Source organism: Pelmatolapia mariae, linkage group LG23, assembly GCF_036321145.2.
Source record: "Pelmatolapia mariae isolate MD_Pm_ZW linkage group LG23, Pm_UMD_F_2, whole genome shotgun sequence".
Taxonomy (NCBI): domain Eukaryota; kingdom Metazoa; phylum Chordata; class Actinopteri; order Cichliformes; family Cichlidae; genus Pelmatolapia; species Pelmatolapia mariae.
Window position 1 is genome coordinate 28,707,398 of NC_086246.1, and position 19,341 is coordinate 28,726,738.

Below are 19,341 nucleotides of genomic sequence, written 5' to 3' on the forward strand. Positions count from 1 at the left end.
CATGTATCCACTATTTCTCTTCTGCACATGTCCACACCACCTCAGCCTTGTCTCTCTTACATTGTCTCCAAACTGCCAAACCTGAGATGTCCCTCTCTCAAGTTCATTTCTAATCCATCTTCAATAATAGTGAAACCTGCATTTTAGCAGGTTTCACTATTATCTTGTGGACCTTTGCCTTCACTCTTGCCACTATTCTTCTGTCACAAATTATTCCTGGCACTTGTCTCCACCCACTCCACCCTGCCTCCACTCTCTTCTTCCATTCTCTTCAAATTTCATTTGACCAGATTCCATTAAATGTAACACTTTACATCGTACTTGTGTAAGAAAATGTCATGGAAATTTGAAATTAAATTAGAAATTAAAGTCAGTATTTTGGGCAGATTAATAATCTTTTATTTTATTTTATTATTTATTTATTATTTATTTATTTATTTTGAATGCTAGAGAGAGAGAGAGAGAGAGAGAGAGAGAGACTATTTGCCCACAAGATGGAGCCACTGATTCATGCTGGGACTCTTTCTTCAAGGAGTCACATAGATTTCCTTATCACCAACTGTTCTCAGTAATGTATCTGTTGATAACACACTGGAAATGAGCAAGCACTTTCCCAGTGACCTGGACCTATGCACTGTTGCATGCACGATGTCCCAAAATGCACCTACTTCCTCTAATTTCATGCTGAGTCCTACCCATTGCTGACCAACCCATTGGATTTGTGAAGTTTTGTTTTTGTTGGTTTGTCTGGTGTTTCTATTTATTTATGTTTCTCTTTTTCCTTTGTTTTTTATTTTTATTTTGGACCATAGCATCACAATGTTTGGTTTCTGTCTAGTCACCACCTGCCTTACTTCTTACACGCCAGTTAGTTGTGCTTTCAGCCGATTTTCTTTTTTCCTGTCAGTGAGTCTCCTCAGTGTGCATGTACCTCCAGTTGGTGACTGCCCACTGGCCAGTCTTTTTCCTGTTCAACTTTCTCATGTATGGACTCTGCCTCCTGCCTGCCATTTACTGGGTTTGCTGCCTTACCCTTTTATGTTTCTGAATTAAAGTTTTAGACTTTACTTTTCTGGGATGATGACATGTTTGGCAATGGAAATTGTATAATAGCAGAACTGTAAGGTCCACAGACAGCATAAAATATGGTCACAAGTTGGTTTGTGAAGTCCTGTTGTGAAGACCCAAGCAGCTGTGAAAAGTGAGGTGTGCACCCGACTGTAAAACCTCAAGCTCATTGTCAAGTCATTAGTCAGCAAGCACATCCTGGATACTCTTCCTTTCTGATGCTAAGAATGCAGCTCAATGTTTTGTTCAATACAACCCAAAATGAGTAGCTGGGCTCATGCATTCGCAAGGAAACTGTTTATGAAGGTTATAAATCCAATTTTGTCAAAGATTCAAAACATTTGTGCCAAATGTTGCTTTTCAGCTCCCATTTTTGTGTTTTAAACAGTCTAGTCCAGCTTTAGCAGCTATTTTTTACCAGGGGACACACAGCCTTAGGGCTTATTGCAGGATATACAGTATGCATAACCAAGCAGCACTTGCATTTGCACAGTGAGACACTGAGCTTCAGAAGACAAACATGTTTCTTTGCTTTTACTGCTGTCTCAGTTGTCCACAAATGTGTCCAACCCCAGGGTCTGTTCAAGAGTGAGCAGATCCACGGTACCAAGAAAACCAAGTAAACAAAGCAGGTATATTCACATTCAAATATGATTGACATATATTTCATATGTGTGTCAACCCTGGAGGTAAATAAAAGCAGACATGTGATGCTAATGCTCTACAGCTGCAGGCTTGTCAGACTGCCAAGACTCCTCAGCTCCTCCTTGAGAGTCAGTGATTTATTTGTTCTTATTTATTCTGTCATTTCTTTACAAATTTCCATATTTCATTGTCACATTATTGCAATTCATAAAGAATGTACATTGGAGCTTTATTTAAAGCAAATAGGTACAGTGCACTTACAGTATGTTGATGTTATTTGGAGAGGAAAATCGGGACCACTTCACACTACCATAATGGGAACCATGAAGTATAACAAGTATTTATAGTTACTACTTTATACATACAAAAAATATGTGGGAACTAAGTCACTGGCTCTATTCTAAAGTGCTACCAAAAGAAAATGAAAGATTGTCAAAATACATAATTTCCTTAGGGATTATTAAAGTACTCTGTTTCTGAAATAAAATTTTACACTCACTGCCCACGCAGTAAGCCTTGCTAGAATTGGGTTGGACCTCCTTTTACCTTCAGAACTGCCTTAATTCCTCCTGGCACACATTCCACAAGGTGCTGGAATCATTCCTCAGGGATTTTGATTCATATTGGCATGATAGTATCACATCCATGACGTGAATCTCCCAATCCACCACATCCCAAAGGTGCTTTATTGCCTTGAGATCTGGTGACTGTGGAGGCCATTTGAGTACAAAGAGCCCCTTGTTATGTTCAAAAAACCTGTTCGAGATTTTTTTGAGCTTTGTGACATGATGCATTATCTTGCTGGAGGCAGCCATCAGAAGATAGGTAGACTGGTAGACTAATAGGTAGACTAATGAAGGGATGAACATGGTCAGCAACAATACTTGGGTAAGCATTCAAAGACTGGTACTAAGTAGCCCAGAGTGTACCAAGAAAATATCCAAGACACCATCACACCACCAGCAGCCTAAACTGTTGAAATTAGGTAGGATGATTCTATGCTTTCATGTTTTTTATTCCAAATTCTGACCCTATCATCTGAATGTGGCAGCACCAATCAAGATCAGAGCAGGCAACATTTTTCCAATCTTCTATTGCGAGCCTAAACGTCCTGTTCTTATTTGACAGTTGTGGTCTTCTGCTTCTACACCCCATCTGCTCGAAGGGTTGACGTGTTTTCAGAGGTGTTCAGAAAACTAATGCTCACTGGATATCTCGTCTTTTTTAGACCATTCTCTGTAAACCCTAGAGACAGTTGTGAGGGAATATCCCAGTAGAGCAACTGTTTCTGAACCAGCCCATCCAGCACCAACAACCATACCACACCACCATCAGTGACCTTTCTTCCTGATTCTGATGCTCAGTTTGAACTTTGAACACCTAAATACACTGATTTGGTGGCAAAGGCTGCCTGGTTAGAGAATTATGCTAATGAGAAACTGAACTGGTGTGCCGAATTCAATAGCCAGTGAGTGTTTATTTACCTGTTAGCTCTGTTTCCATGAAAAAACAATATTCTCTGACCAACAGGCTTGTATGCTGAATGAATGTGCTGTGTGTTGTCAAAAGATTATCAGTTTTGTTTGTACTCATCATTCATATTGTACTGTGGTGGCTCCCTTGCACCTAAAGAGGAAAAAAGCTGTGTGGGTGTTTATTTTGTGATTGTTATCGGATAAATGGGTGCAGACTGGGTACAGATGCGGAACAACTTGTGGGCGTTATTCTTTGAGGCTGTTGGATCAAGATAACAAAGAAAACTTTAGGTCATAGTTAAATTTGATAACCTGTCAAAACACGTACACTCACATGTAACCTCTTTTAATAAGTGTTTAAGATTTGAAGGCCCTTGTCACCTTTATTTCCTGATACGTAATTTTACTGCTGCCTCACTTTATTCCTTCTGTGACAGGGACAGTCATCTATCTCTCTCCATTCTTGGTAATTATTTGCATTTTACCGCATATTACTTATTGAGCAGAGAGGCTGGTGACAAGGTAAGAACAGAGGTGATCAGGTGCAACAAGTTGACATTAGGAGTTAAAAGAGCAACATTATAAACCTCAAACTTGCTGGCAATGGCTGTGCTGTCCTATTTGTGCAATCTGCTAGAGTCATAGTTGGTTTGTTACACAGGTGTGTTTCATACTGCAACATGTTTGCTGTCAAAAATTAAATTGTGAATGTTAAAATCTGCGGTTTTTCCAACAGGTAGTTGAAAAAGGTCTAAAAGTGAGTTATTCAGCAGCTTTACAGCAGAAATATTAATGTTCACAAAATAAAAGTTTTGCTCTGTTTAGAAGACTTCCTGTTGCAATAACAGTGACAGGTGAATTTTAGGGCTTTGTTAAATTGTAAAAAGGCTTAAAGTTATACATCATTACTGGTTACTATTACTTCTAGAAGTCACTGAATTGGCCTTTTTAATTCACTTTGTGGTGTTAGTGCTATTAGTGCTGTTAGTTTTATTTTTGAAGGACCTTTACTGCAATTATCTAACAAATAATGTGCAGATATAGTCATTTTCTCATTCTGAAACCAACAGGGTCTTTGAAATTTGGCAATTCTAGCATCTGACTTACCGCCTCCCTGTGCCATAAGAAAATACACCTTACTCTAGTTTTCATTGTGGAGCTGCTTCTACATTTCTGGGGTGCCTCTCAAGCACACCTTGGCACATCTGGTGGAATTACAAACATTATCTCGAGTGAGCACATGGACTGGGCACCAGCAGCTGTATTACCAGGGTAATTCTAAAGAGTCAGTGATGCAGCTCTGAGCAGTAGCCCAGTCTGTTTGTTTGCCACAAGGCCCCACCTCACTAACTAGAGTTAGAGGCATGAGAAACGAAGGCGAGCAATGAAGTAACGTGATCAGAACCCTGTGAGGTTCTCATGGCTTCAGACGGTGTTCAAACTCAAAAATATGCATGACACATTCCCCCCTGACAAATTACATAGGCAGTGTCACTCCGTGCTTCACCACAGCGCATTATGAGCTGGAAGTAAAGCACACACTCCCACTGAGTAAATTGTGGGACTCTTGGCTGGGTTCTGGCTGAGTTCATATACACTTTCCATTCAGTCTTAATGCGGACAGAGGTTAAGGTAACAGGCTGCAGATAGTAATCCTGTTCTTAGTCCTGTTCACATAATTGATTTGATTTGACACATTTATTTGAACAGGGAAACTTCCACTGACAGCAATGTCTCCTTTTTAAAGAGATCCCCTGAGCAACAGAAGAGTTTTGCGTTTCAGTCAATTGTAACAGACACAAAACAAACACAACTGAAATCAAGGCAATAAAACCCTATTTGAGTTCAGACAGCAGATCAATTGCTCCGTGTTCAGCTTCCACCTTGATACTATTGATCTGGGTTTGATCAATGACCAAGTCATTGAATGAAAAATCAAAACCAAATGCTTTTCTGTTAGGTCTTTAGAAGTGACTTTGAAAGCTGGGAGGTAAACCGCTGTTGAGGAATGATATTTCAAGTAAAGGTTATTACAATGAAGGTTTTGTATGCCAAAGATCAAAGATTAAGAGAAAGATCTATTAAAGGTTTTTGGCCTGGGACTTACCATGTTTCAAACACATCTAACAAAGCATTATAAAAGCATTTAGTGCAAGCATTTCTCCATCTCCTTGGGGTTTGAGTGATAAAACCTCCAGTTTTAAGAAACTGAATATAGATTAGGTCTTGGCATATACTAGAGTGGTGGCTTATTAAATTTACCTTTAAAGATTGATTGAATTAAACAATTATCTTGAAACCAAGGCTGAATTTTGAAGGTAAGTGTAATCCAGTTCAGGGCTTAACATTTATATTATGCAGTAAGGTGGACAAAGCCATTTTTAACCAGATGGCAGCACTGGATCCCCTAAGCAGCAGGTTGATGCACCCATTACATCATCTCTGAAACACAATACATACAATATTGTACCAATTCATCAGGCCAAGATATTTTTCTATAGAATGAATAGAAGACATGTAGCCACCCTGATGTCCTGTTTTAAAGGGTCATGACTGAACTAGTGATTGAATCTTATCTGGAAACTATGTTGGGGGCCAGCTGTAGCTCTTTTTCTACTAATCAAAAAGTTGGTGGTTCAATCCCTGGCTCTTCCGCTCTGTATGGCAAAGTATTCTCAAGTAAGAAAATGCAAAGCACACAATTTCATGCCTGACTGAAATATGAACATGAACTTCTCAGCCTCTCACCAGCAGTGTTGGTTGTAATGCATTCCAAAGTAACGTGTTAAAGTAACGTGTGAAATGCACACTACAGAAACATGCTGTCCTGGATGCATGTTTCTTTTGCAACTTCAGCTCTTTGCAAACATCTGCGCAGATAGCATGCTAATGCAAAGCTAGCCAAGAACCCAGAGTGATTTTGAAGTTGAGTGCATGCTAACCTCAGTCCAGCAGCCAGAGCCTAAGCTTCAAAAGGTAACAAAGGCAGTGATTAGTAGTCAGTTTCAGTCAGTCTCGCAGCATTGTAGCCTCCATTTCTGCCTGTTTCTACCATAGAATCACTGCAGCAAACACTTGAAACTCCTTATGGGCTGATTTTTAGCTTTGCTCTGTGTTGCCCATTTTGTTTTCATACATAGAAAAAAATGTGATTTGTGTTGCTTTGTAGAACTGTAGCATCAGGTTTATACTGATATCTGGTAACCTGTTTTTAGATAATTTTACAGAGTAACACAAAATTAATTTTTCAAGTAGTGTAACAAATTTCCTTCTCTGGCAAGTAATTAACCTACTTCATTACTTTTTTTAAAAAAAAAGTAGCAAGTAAAGCGTAACACTTTTTTTTGAGTAATGACACCAACTCCGCTTCCTGGTAATCTGAGCCTAAAATATGCCTGCATATGCATGGAAATCTGCACAGCCTGTGAGAGGCATCTCAACCATGTATGACCTTCCCACAAAGAGACTCTGTCGTTTTGGAAAAATCTGACCCCTGAACATGCAGATATCACTGAACTGTAAATATTCAAACAAGGGAAAATTCCCACTCCAGTCTTATCATATGGAAAAATCAACCTGCTTGTTTTGGTTTGCACTCCACCTCCTTCATGTTTTACTTACTTTTTTTTCTAACTTGGCATAGAGAATTGAGTCTGATTGTTTATTGGATCAAAAAGAGATTAAATGAAAATGAGAGTGATAGGAGGTGTTCACAAACTTGAGAGGCAGGTGGTAACTGCTAGTCATCCTTAATGCACAGCCTTACAACAGATTATTAAAAGCTCATCAGTGATGCTTGTGAGCTGCTCATGCCAGTGATAGTCTTCTCCGGAGAAGCCTCGATTTAGCTCATTTGCAAAGAAAAACACTCCTAACTCATGTCATATCCGCAGTTTGACCGATTCACAGCTCCTGAGGGTTTCCTTAAGATAACAGCACTGGGTTCAGGCTTATTAAGGGTGGAAACTGGGCTTCTCCTACACTGGGCTTCATCTTACATCCACATGTTGGTCAGGAAGAGGCCGTCAAGCACTCAGCTCTGAAACAGGCCAGCTGTTCTCGAGCCAAAGCAGCAGAACAGGCCTGGGCTCTCGTCATGTCCTCGCAACAGCTCACTGACTCCCTTTTATCTTCACGTTTGTATGAAGCTCTCTGGAACAATGACTATGTATCAGGGGGAACATCAGTGTTCATAGCCAGTTCAGCTGATAAAGGGTCGTTTTATGAGACTACTGACCTCAGTCATGCACAGATTTAGATTTGAAAGAAAATAAGCAGGATTTTACCTGCCGGAATCAGGAAAAGGTCCATGCACTATTTGCAGTACTTTGTGCTTTAAATCTTTGAGTTTCAACAAGGCATGGAGACTTGTAACTTTGTAAGACTGATAGACATTTTGTGAAAATAACAACAATACTGTTTTATAGCAAAAAGCCTTCTGACTCCAGCATCGTGTCAATTGTATAGCTACGAAGATGGTATCAGCTATCTTGTCTACCTCAAAAGTGTTAACCGTACTTGTCAGAAATTGATCAGAAATTGAAATAATGTTTCAGTTAATACATAAATTGAAGATGCTGTCTTAGCATCTTCTAGGATTTGGATGCTAGTGGGTTAGAACCAGACTAGATTGTTCACCTCCTGGCCTGCATAATGATCTTTTAACATTGAAGAAATTCTGTAGAATTTTCCATGTAGCCTGCAATTCTCAAATAACATCTTGCAGTGTTCTGCTGAAAATACAACGTCTTAACCTTTATTTTAAAATCAGTCTTTTTTGAGCCTTTCACAGTAGCAGCAGCAGTTCAGTCTAACATGGCTTTTAGGGTACAAATATCAGACTAAGCTCACAGTATTGGTTTTCTAATTGTCTATCAACCTATTTTGCAGATCTATTACCAATAATTTAGGGCACAAAGGTGGAGTTTGAGAGTCTAGTGGTGCAGTACAAGCAGCACTGCAGATGATTGTGACAAGGCTTTTGATTTACAAGTCTTCCAGTCTTCTGTCTCTCCTGTCGCGATAAGTTCTTAATTGTGACCAAAAGATGAAATTACAGCAAGAATGAGCTTCTGCCTTCAGATGGCTGAGTGTAGTCTTTGAGACAGCATGAGCAGCTCTGATATCTGGGTAAAGCCATTTGTAGTGAAGAAGGCATTTGAGGTGGTTCTGGCTTCAAATCAGGATGTCTTCAGATTGTTGGGGGGGTTTTAAAAAGTTTTTTTAGGCATACCTCACTGAAATTATACCCTAAATTTGCTAAAGGGTTAATATTTCTCACCTGGCTTATGGGTCATCTGAGGATTTATTAGAAAAAAACTGGTCGATGTTGCTGTTGCATGTCTAGATTACACTAGATAGCATGCTACCACTGGAACTACTGACTACTGGTGCTACTCAGAAAAGATGGATGGAAAAATAATTTTAAAAACCTGTCCATGTTTACACTGAGAAAATAAAGTATTGAAACCATTGCAGGAACAATGCCCGATAGTCTAGAAACAGGACAGCGTGGGGATGGGCACCATCTCCAAATGATTACAGAGAGAAAACACACACAGTGTCATATATGTGAATACTCCCAAACTTGAGTCATGTTCGGGCGTAAGTGTTTCTTTTTATGATGTGGCCCCTGAGAAGCCTCGAGGCTTTGGAAAGGGCCTGGGACCCAAGCTCTTCCAGTTTACTATGTATGGAGTTGTACCAGCATAATTAGTTTCAGATGATCTTATTAAAAAGATTATTTTTCTTATAAAAAAAATCAGAACTGATGTTATTAATATGAAATCTTTTTTTTCTTTTCTTTTTTTTAGATCATGTTTCTTAAATCTTTCCAATGCACAGAGAAGAAAAGGAAACCTTTTGCTTGAAGATTCAGCTGGCTGGAAAATGTCTTTTGAGGCAAACACATCCTCGCAGAGCAGGACTGATTTCTCCTCAAAAGTTGCCCAGTATCAAAATGTTGAGTGCACCAGACAGAACACATGGGCGGTTTTAAATTCTGGATCAATGTGAAGCAGTCAGTGTCTTTCCAAAGTTAATAATTTCTTTCCTTTGAGGGGGTTTTACCTTCTTCTTTTTTTCCTCAAAATGGCAATGATAATTACCACCGTGAATGAACATGACCACCACCATTTATTTCCTGTGTTTGACGGAGCACCGATTCCATTACACAACCATTATTTAGTCTATGAATTCTGCCAATGGCAATAAAAATCGAGACGATCTCCTCCACGATGGAACTTACACCCCTCAACACATTCATTCAGAGATGAGGCTGCCAGAAAACGGCAAAACTGCAAAAAGTGTCTCTATGAGCACACACTCTCCTCTTTGAGCATATTTTCTTTAACATTTTTTCCTCCCATCTCAAATTGATTTGTTTGAAGAGACAAGTATGCATGCCCACAAGCCCTGTATATTGTATGTGTTGTAAATTCCTTAATCTGTAAACCACAAATATCAACCACCTTGTAAATCTCTTTTAGTTCAACATGGCAAGAATTCTTTCTGTGCAGTAGAAGTTCTGCTTTTAATAGGCTATCGAGCAGATTATTATGGATATATTTAGTGCGGCATGAATGTTTTTTGGGGGGGGTTACATTTTCAGATTATATGTTTCCTTTCACAGGTTGCAAATTTCCTCACTTTTAAACTGTACATGGCAAGATGTATGTGTCTCATTTTTTGCTGTGTACTGAGTCAGTACTGTACATATGCAGATCTGCATATGTACAGTACTTATACAATTTACATGCAGCATGTGCACATCTTCATATGTACCTTGAACTACTGACTGATATTACAAATATCAGTGGTCAGTGAATATCATGTGAGTAGTTGAGGGAGTATGTATAGAAGTTGGATCCTGTTACTACTGTTGCCTTTATCTCTTGTCAACATTGTTTTGATATGTCAGTTGCAAATTAATTCCTGCCATAACCTGAAAAGACAGATTACAGTACACGCTGAACGCAGAACAATATTAGATTTCTGTCTTGACGTCATGATGCACATGAGGCGGAAAGGTGATTGAGCGCAAGGAGCCCGAGACAGACTTCTGGGATCAGGAATGTCAACAACTGTGGCGTGTAGTGTCAGTGAAGTACATTGTAGACACTGGCAGATTCCACTGACTTCCACCATTGCACACATCATGCAACAGTACAAATATCCAAACGACGGTTTGTTTGATTCAAGGTACTACTTGTTTGTTAGTCATGCTATGCTAGCATGATTCCCTAGTCTGCCAGTGGAACACTCTGATATATACTCACAACCTCTTTATTAGGTGCACCTGTTCAAACATTAATTAATGCAAATGTCTATTCAGCCAATCACATGGCAACAACACAATGTATTTAGCCATGTGGACATGGTCGAGGTGGCATGCTGAAATTCAAAGTGAGCATCAGAATGGGGAAGGAATGTGATTTATATGACTATCGCCCAACTACTTTGAACTGACATGAAGGTAAAACTCAAATAACCACTCATTACAACCAAGGTATGCATAAGAGCATCACTGAAAACGCAGCACAAGGAACCTTGAAGCAGATGATCTTCAGCAGCAGGTGCCACTCCTGTCAGCTAAGAACAGGAGGCTACCATTTGCACTGGCTCATCAAAATTGGAAAACAAAAAATTAGAAAAAGGGTGTGCTAACTGCCACAGTGATGTCACAGCAAGAATCCACTGACTGGGGCCTGTCTCTTTACCTGAAGTTTGCATGTTCTCTTTGTGCCTCCTTGGGTTCTCTCCGGATAGCCTGGATTCCTCACACAGCAAAAAGACATGCACAATAAGTTATTTAGTGACTATTAGGCTAATGGGTGTGAAAGAATGTAAAAGGTTCTCTTTCACTCCGTGTTGTAGGATGTACACGGCCTTTCACCCTATGCTAGCATATACTCCAGCCCAACAGCGACTCTGAATTGACTAAGTGGAAGAAAATAGGTGGATGTAAACATGCTGAACACCTGTTTTTAATGATAAGAGCTCTATTTTACTAACCTCTAACCAATACTAATTTTCATTGATAGAACTCAATAGTTTTTAACAGTTAAATAAACATTGCAGAAGTTATGTTAAATCTGCAATAGTATTTTTTAGTCTTTTACGTGAAAAAAAAATGACATTTTCACAACAAAAGGAAAATTGTGGCTACTCACAGATACAAGGCTTTCATCATATTTTACATTAGACATGTTAATTCAGTCTGTTTGTAAATTAATTATATTCATGTATTTTAAATAACAGGAAAATTCTATCAAATTAATCAGAAAAACACTGCTAAATTATGGATTTTTATAGTGTGTGACCCAACACTTTGTGGTGCTGTGTGGGTGGTTTCCTGCTGTTCTCTCACTGGCTAAGGTGCCACCCACTTTCTCCTATGGAGCCAATGTGCAGTTAACTCCATTCAGCAATCAGCAATGGCTATAAAAGTTGGGAAGAGGTGCTGGCCAGCCCTGCTAGGCCAACTTCAGAAGTATTGTGAGCTACCAGGAAGTAGCTGCCTTCTACTGCAAGTGAGAAGTGTTTTCGTTGGGTGATGCTCTAGTTCAGCTGTTTTTATTTCACCACCATTTAAGATTTGCTGCCTCCGTTCTCTTGTTTTTGGCTTTCATAGTTACAGAGGTTTAGCTATCTGTTGTAATAAACCTTTTCAATAGAATCTTGTTTTATTCATTGATTTGCTTGTTTTGGAAAACACAACATGCCTCACTTCTATTCTCTGTCTATCCTTTTTATAGAAATAACAATCTTGAATATTGAATTTATTATGGAGATGCAATATGAAGAGATAATATTTCTTTATGCAAATTCACTGTGTTTGGATTCGAGCAATTATCTTGTTTCCAGAAAAGAGCACTTGCACAGGTTTTGCAAGCCAATGATTTCAGCATCTGGCAGAGTGAGTGATAAACCACTGGCACTGACTGTCTCTGTCAAGATGCATGATACAAACTCCTACTGGAGCACTGAAAAACAACACACATGGCTTGCATCAGCTAGGTTCAGCAACTTCAAATCCCAAGTCTTCCTGAAAAACTGCGCAGTGGAAGTGAAAAAGTATAATTCGCTTTCTCTCTTTCTCTCTCTACCTTTGAGTAAAACAGTTAAGAGGCCATCACTGGACAAGTATGTTAGCCACTGCTCCCAGATGTGATGGTGTTTTTGTTTAAAGTTACTTTGAATAAAGCAATCAACCTAATACCAAAAATAGTATTTCATTCTCTACTTTCTAAGGCAGCCCTCAGGTTGGAGAAAACCAAGTGTGAATCAAAAAGACAAGGTCAAGTGGTCAAGATCTGTGATTTAAGTCAGGAGCTTGAATCCATTCATGCCTGCCACCTCTTGAGTTCGTCCTGTTTTGGGGTTTTTTGAAAATGCTCAACTTTTTCCTAGTTTTGCTTCCACTCTTTGTTTGCTTTCCCTCTTTTTTATAATTATTTGCCGTACTCCAACTAGAATCTTCTGTGTTCAGCAGTTCAGTCTCTTTTGTTTATGTACTCCTCTGCGTCCCTTTGTTCTCTGCCCAATTAGCTGTTTACTCTGTCTAGTCAAGCATTCCAGCTGTGAGTGTTTCACTTGTGTTCTTTTGTTTCTAGTTTCTGTTTTCTTCGTGAATTTTTGTTAGCTCCCCTCATGAATGGCCTTGAGATTTTTTTCCCCTTTGTGCTTGCCCTATGCTCATCATCATGTGTTTGACCATAGCTTCGTAAGACCTGAATTTGGATATTTATGCTTCTCGTGTGCTTTGTTTGAATCAGTGTGTGCACACCACATTCAGGCTCATATGACAATGAAGGAACCTGCCAAATTAATGCATGTTTTAGCCACTTGCGGTCAGCTGAAAAAAATCAATAATAGTGGTAGCTGTTTTGAAGTTGTTATTGTAAAACATGAGAGTAAAAATTCATGTTCCTGTCATCACATATCTAACCTGGGAGAGTATATGTAATGGGGTAAGTGTTACTCAGGTTACACACAGTAGAGTAACTGGCAGATCACAACACAGTCTGCACTAACGAGGGCAAAGCAGACAACTGACAATTAAAGGGAGAGTAAAAAGGAACTACCAACAGAAACTTTATTTTCCCCTTAATTAATTTTACTTCTCTCTGTTTTCTTTTCTTTTGGGGTTTTTTTTTTTTGCCTTCTTTATTCACCTACTATGTTAAATTGGCCAGTCACGCACCAGTATGTATGCCCATTGTCCATTTCATTAGTTACACATTTCGAGTACTAAGTTGGACCCCCTTTAGCTCCTGCAACTGCTTTAATTCTTCATGGCACAGATTCAGCAAAGTGCTGAAAAGATTACTAGAAAGATTCCAGATTTTTGTCCATATTCACATGACAGCATCACACAGTTGCTGCAGGTTTCTTGGCTGCTCATTTATGATGCGATGCTGCCATAAAGGGTTGGACATGGTCAAGAACAATACTGAGGTAGGTGGTAGTGTTCAAACGGTGGTTCCCTGGTGCTAAGGGTCCGAAGTGAGAAAACCAGCATCACTAGTCTGAACTTTTGATATGAGGCGAGATAATTCCATGCTTTCATTTTGTTTACCCCAAATTCTGACTCTACTATCCAAAGATTCTAGCAAAAATTGGGATTTTTTTCAGTTTTCTTTTGTCCAATTTTTATTTATTTGTCCTTTATTTATCCAGGTAAAAAATCTCATTGAGATTAAAAATCTCATTTTCAAGAGAGACCTGGCATCATGACAACAAAAGTCAAAATACGCATACCACATAAATATACAATGTTCAAAACAAATACATGAGCCCGTGTGAATTGTAGCCTCAGTTCATTGTTTTTGGCTGACAGGACTGGCACATATTGTCATCTTCTGCTGCTGTAGTCCATTTGCTTGTTCAGAGATACATTCTGCATAACTTAATTGCATTGAGCAGCTGTTTAAGTTACTATTGCCTTTCTATCAGCTCAAAGCTGTTCTCCTCTGACCTCGGGCATCAACAAGGCATTCTGTCCTTTTCAGATCATCATCTGTAAAGCCTAGAGATGGTTATGTGTAGCGCAATACATCAGCAGCTTTTGAAATACTCAGACCAGCCCGTCTGGGGCCAATAATATTACCACATTCAAAGTGACTTAAATTGCCTTTTTTCCCGATTTTGATGGTCAGTTTGAACTTCAGCAGGTCGTCTTGATCATGACCAGTGTTGGGAAAGTTACTTTGAAAAAGTAATTAATTATAGTTACTAGTTACTTCTTCAAAAAAGTAACTGAGTTAGTAACTGAGTTACAAGATTCTAAAAGTAATTAATTACTTGAAAAGTGACTATTGCGTTACTTTAAAAAATAAAAGTCTGAGAAATGAAGAAATAAAAAAGCAAAAGTGAGTGGTGGAGGCTCTGAGGCCCAGGCTGTAGTGGGCGGTTGTTCTGCCATGAGTTTCTTAACCCTCTGGGGTCCAGGGTATTATTGGCCATTTTTAACTACTTTTGATGTTTCCTCTATATTTCACCTTTAAAAACTGTTTATTTGCCTTGTTTGGTATCATTCTTTTCAGCACAACCTCACGTGTCTGAATTTACAGTTATGTTTTCATTTTGACATACTGCATTAACACAATTGATCTAAAATTAGACAAAAAACATAAAATCCGAGTAGAAAAAGTTATATTTTTTACTGTAACAACCACAAACATTAATTAACCATATTTCATAACTTTAAATGCAAATATAAATTGTCAATTTTAAAATTATATGCACAAGTTTTGCAAACAAAGTTGTTTTCAGCCATTTCCCTTTTACCCCCTTTTTTTAATAACCATTTCAAACTATTTACAGAACAATCAGCTGTTCTGCATTAAATAAGATGCCACACAAATTATTTGTGCCACTCCAAAAAAATAATTTCTGTCCACTATAAAGGAGAACATCACAGCCTGATACCTGCAGGTCTGACAGCAGCAGGTGTATCACTGCTGTTTCTACCTGGAGACAGCAGTCACCTCATTGTTCTTACACACAACACAAAACTATCCACAACACTACACACTAACTACACAAGACAACACATTAACTGCACACTCCAAACACGCTAAACGTCACAAATCTCTCACATCTCAAAACTCGCTCTCTCTCTCTTTCTGCTCTCTCTCTCTCTCTCTTTCTCTCTGTCTCTGTCTCTCTCGCCGTCACTCCTAAAACTTCCCCCTCTTCCTAAACAACCAAATGTCATGTTGCCATATCATTTTTGATTGGTCGACATGGTGCATTTTTCCACCAACACGAAAGGGCTGTTTTTGTTTTGTTTTTTATTTTTTTGGTCATAAGCAGAGAGTGCTTGCTAGCGCTGTCCTTAGACAGTAAACGTGACGAAAGTATTCAGGAAAAAATGCCGCGTATATATTGTTTATCATGGCTCTGGTTTTACGCGGCCTATCAACACAATTTAAAAACTGGTATATATCACCTTGTTGGTTTGTCATCTTGAAAGAGTCATGTGATTGGCTTACCACGACTACTTTATTCTTCCTCAGTCAAACAGCAGCACTCGTGCGATTGTTTTGCCCCCCTAGCTGCAGGTGTTGTGCCAAAAAGTGATTGTCAGGCAGAAAGTGATTGTCTGCTAGAAAGTGATTGCCGCCCGCGGGAGTGCGCGCAGGTGCTTAAAGCTAGCGCCCAGATTACCAGGGGTGCACATAAGTGGTCAGCAGGTGCGCATGCACTGTCAAAATAAAAGACGCGCACCAGATAAGAAGTTGCAACGCGAGTTTGCGTACATAAGATTTTCTGGAGGAGGACAGACATTTGTTTAGAACTCTTAAAGATGTCGAAGAAGCAAGCTCCTTTAAGCAATTGCTTTGGTGTTCCTCCACCTCCAAAGAAATGTCAGAAGGAGTCCAAACTTCAAAAGAAGCGCGTATTCTTGGAAAAGTGGTTGCAGGAGGTGAGCTGGCTTCATACAAATGCCAGCTCACTTTTCCCACTTTTCCAAGTGGGATGTGCACCTGTGGACCACTTATGTGCACCCCTGCAGATTACTTACAGCTACTTCCGTGCAACTGATATAAGGTGCGGTAAACTGAACACAGCTTCAGCCGTCTGTTTGTTGAAAAATAGTAACGCGACCGCACCGCATTTTCTTGTTTGTAACGGTAACGGCGTTGTAACGATAGAAATAGTAATTAGTTAGATTACTCGTTACTGAAAAAAGTAACACCGTTAGTATCGCCGTTACTTGTAACGCCGTTATTCCCATCACTGATCATGACTACATGTGATGACTTGCTGCCATGACTTGGTTAGACTGGCTGATTGGATATTTGCATTAACAGTTAAACAGGTGTACCTAATATAGTTGCTGGTGAGTACCACCTGTTGTTCCATTCCATTCCAGCCTCCCTTTGGTATTTATTCTTAATTCCTCCACGTATGACCTCAGGCTGTACCTTTCCTTTTTTTTTCTTTTTGTGTGTGTTTATTTTTGTATTCTGTATGTTATTCCTGATACATTTTGGGGTTTTGGGACTGGTTTTCTGATCAATTTCTGGTCAAGTTAATAAAGAAATACTAGAACCTGGATGCTGAGGTACGGAGTATCTGGCTCTGCATGTCACTAAACAATTTGAACACAAGCAAAGACCACAGTCAGACCTCTCCTCTTCGATTTCACCTTAAAACAAAACGGCATGCTGATTTTGTATAATTCTTTCAGGTTTCTGTATCCGCAAATCACGCGCTTGACTGATTATTTCTTCCTTGTTTATTGTAACTGTTGGTTTAGCTCTGAGGCCCGCAGATCTTTCTCCCTGTTGGTTATATATCTGTTTATGACCACATCTGTGAAGTCAGTTCTGTATGCAGGCTATTTGCAGTGTAAACAAAAGGGTTCCGGTGTAAATAGAGGAATTAGATATGGCTCATAGTACAAAACCTGGTGGTCATAAACCATGAGCATCTCAGAGTTCCAGTTTTGGAAGTCATCTGTTGTTGTTATCAGTACCGATACTACAATTTTTTAACCGATGTGAAGAACTGAAGGAATGTCACCAGTCTCCTTATTGAGCATCATGTGAGGTGAACGAAGACAGAAACACACAGGCCTCGACTTAACTCCCTGACGATATAAGCACGTTTTTACTGTTTTGTTTTCACTTGAGCTTTTAGCATGAAGAAGCTGTTGAATGAGTTTTTGATGACAGCGGCAGTGCGCACACATACACACACACTTTGGAGGGAGCCTTTTAGTGATTTTAGCAAGTTATTTAAGTTTAGGCTTTTGTGTGAATGCATGAATCTGTATCTGTGTCTGTATCTCATTGTACAACTGTATAGTGACAATAAAGGCATTCTATTCGAACACTGAATCTCCTCAGATTTTATGATTTGATGATGATGAGGGGTAGATGTTGTCCAGGCAATGAGAGAAAGCCATGCTGTTAAGAGAAGGTTAGTGGTTTTTAACAGCCACAAGTGTGTTTTTTTTTCTTGAAAGAAAATCACAAATCACAACAACAGTCACCTCAAGGCGCTTTATATTGTAAGGTAGACCTACAGTAATAGATACAGAGAAAAACCCAACAATCATATGACCCCCTATGAGCAAGCACTTTGGCGACAGTGGGAAGGAAAAACTCCCTTTTAACAGGAAGAAACCTCCGGCAGAACCAGGCTCAGGGAGGGGCGGCCATCTGCTGCTACTGGTTGGGGTGAGAGAAGGAAAACAGGATAAAGACATGCTGTGGAAGAGAGACAGAGATTAATAAAAAGTACGATTCAATGCAGAGAGGTCTATTAACACATAGTGAGTGAAAAAGGTGACTGAAAAGGAAAAACTCAATGCATCATGGGAATCCCCCGGCAGCCTATGTCTATTGCAGCATAACTAAGGGAGAATTCAGGGTCACCTGATCCAGCCCTAACTATATGCTTTAGCAAAAAGCAATGTTTTAAGATTAATCTTAAAAGTAGAGATAGTGTCTGTCTCCCGAATCCAAACTGGAAGCTGGTTCCATAGAAGAGGGGCATCTACACAGCATCTTCGCCTGAAATTGACAGACACACATACACTCAAAAATGTTGTAATTGCACGAAATTGAAGTCATCTGATGTTTTTGGTCAGCCACAGTTGTGCAGGCATGAATGCAATGTTGAAGTACAGCATGTACTTTGATATGATTAAAGTTAGTCAGTTTTTTTAAAAAATGACCTTATGCTCATTCACACTTCTGTTTTTCTATATTTTATGCTGGATCTCGGATCTGAAACAAGCTGCTTTTGCAATAAAATAGGATTTTGGCACCAACAAGGTGATTCCCAGCTATTCCCAACTATTAGTTGAAACTTGACATACTGAGATATGTCAAGTTTTCAGCCAATTACACAAAATTGGTCTGAAGATGGTGGGATATATCCTAATTGTAAATTTTTGGTTCAAGTTGTTGTCAGTAGGTAGGAATGGAGAATGAAATCAGGGAGAAAAGGCTGAGGTATGCTAAATTACCCAAGAACTGGACAGGAAATCTGTGACAACAGGCCTGATGGGGTGATGAATCTACATTTGAAATTTCTGGTTCAAATTGTTGTCAGTCTGTACAGAGGACGTCATAAGAGAGGTACAACTGTGAGTGGCTACAGCCATCTGTAAAGTACTGTGGAGGCTCTGTCATGGATTGGGCTGCATTTCAGTCAGTGGCGTTGGAGATCTTGTCAAAATTGATGAATTATAAACAATGTAAAGTACCACCGTGATCCACCATGCAATCATTTTTCAGCATGACAATGATTTCAAACACACTGCCAATAAAAGCACACCTGGATAGAAAAAGACACAGTGGAGCAGTATCAGTCATGGATTGGCCTCCCCAGAGTAAACCTCAAGATTATTGAAGCAGTGTGGGATTATCTTGACAGAGAACAGAACAAAATGCAGAAACATCCAAAGAGAAACTTTAAATGTCCTTCAAGAAGCCCGGAGAACTATTCCTAATGTCTGTCTGTGTAGGTTCTCAGTCAACCATGTCATGGTACCCTTAAGAGCGTGAATAAAGAAGGCAACCAGACTTCAGGCTCCACCAAAACTTTGAATAAACCTCTTGGGTGAGACATCTTCACAAACGTATGTTTTTCTTTCTTTTTTCAAACTCTTATTTCTAAAGACTACTTAAAG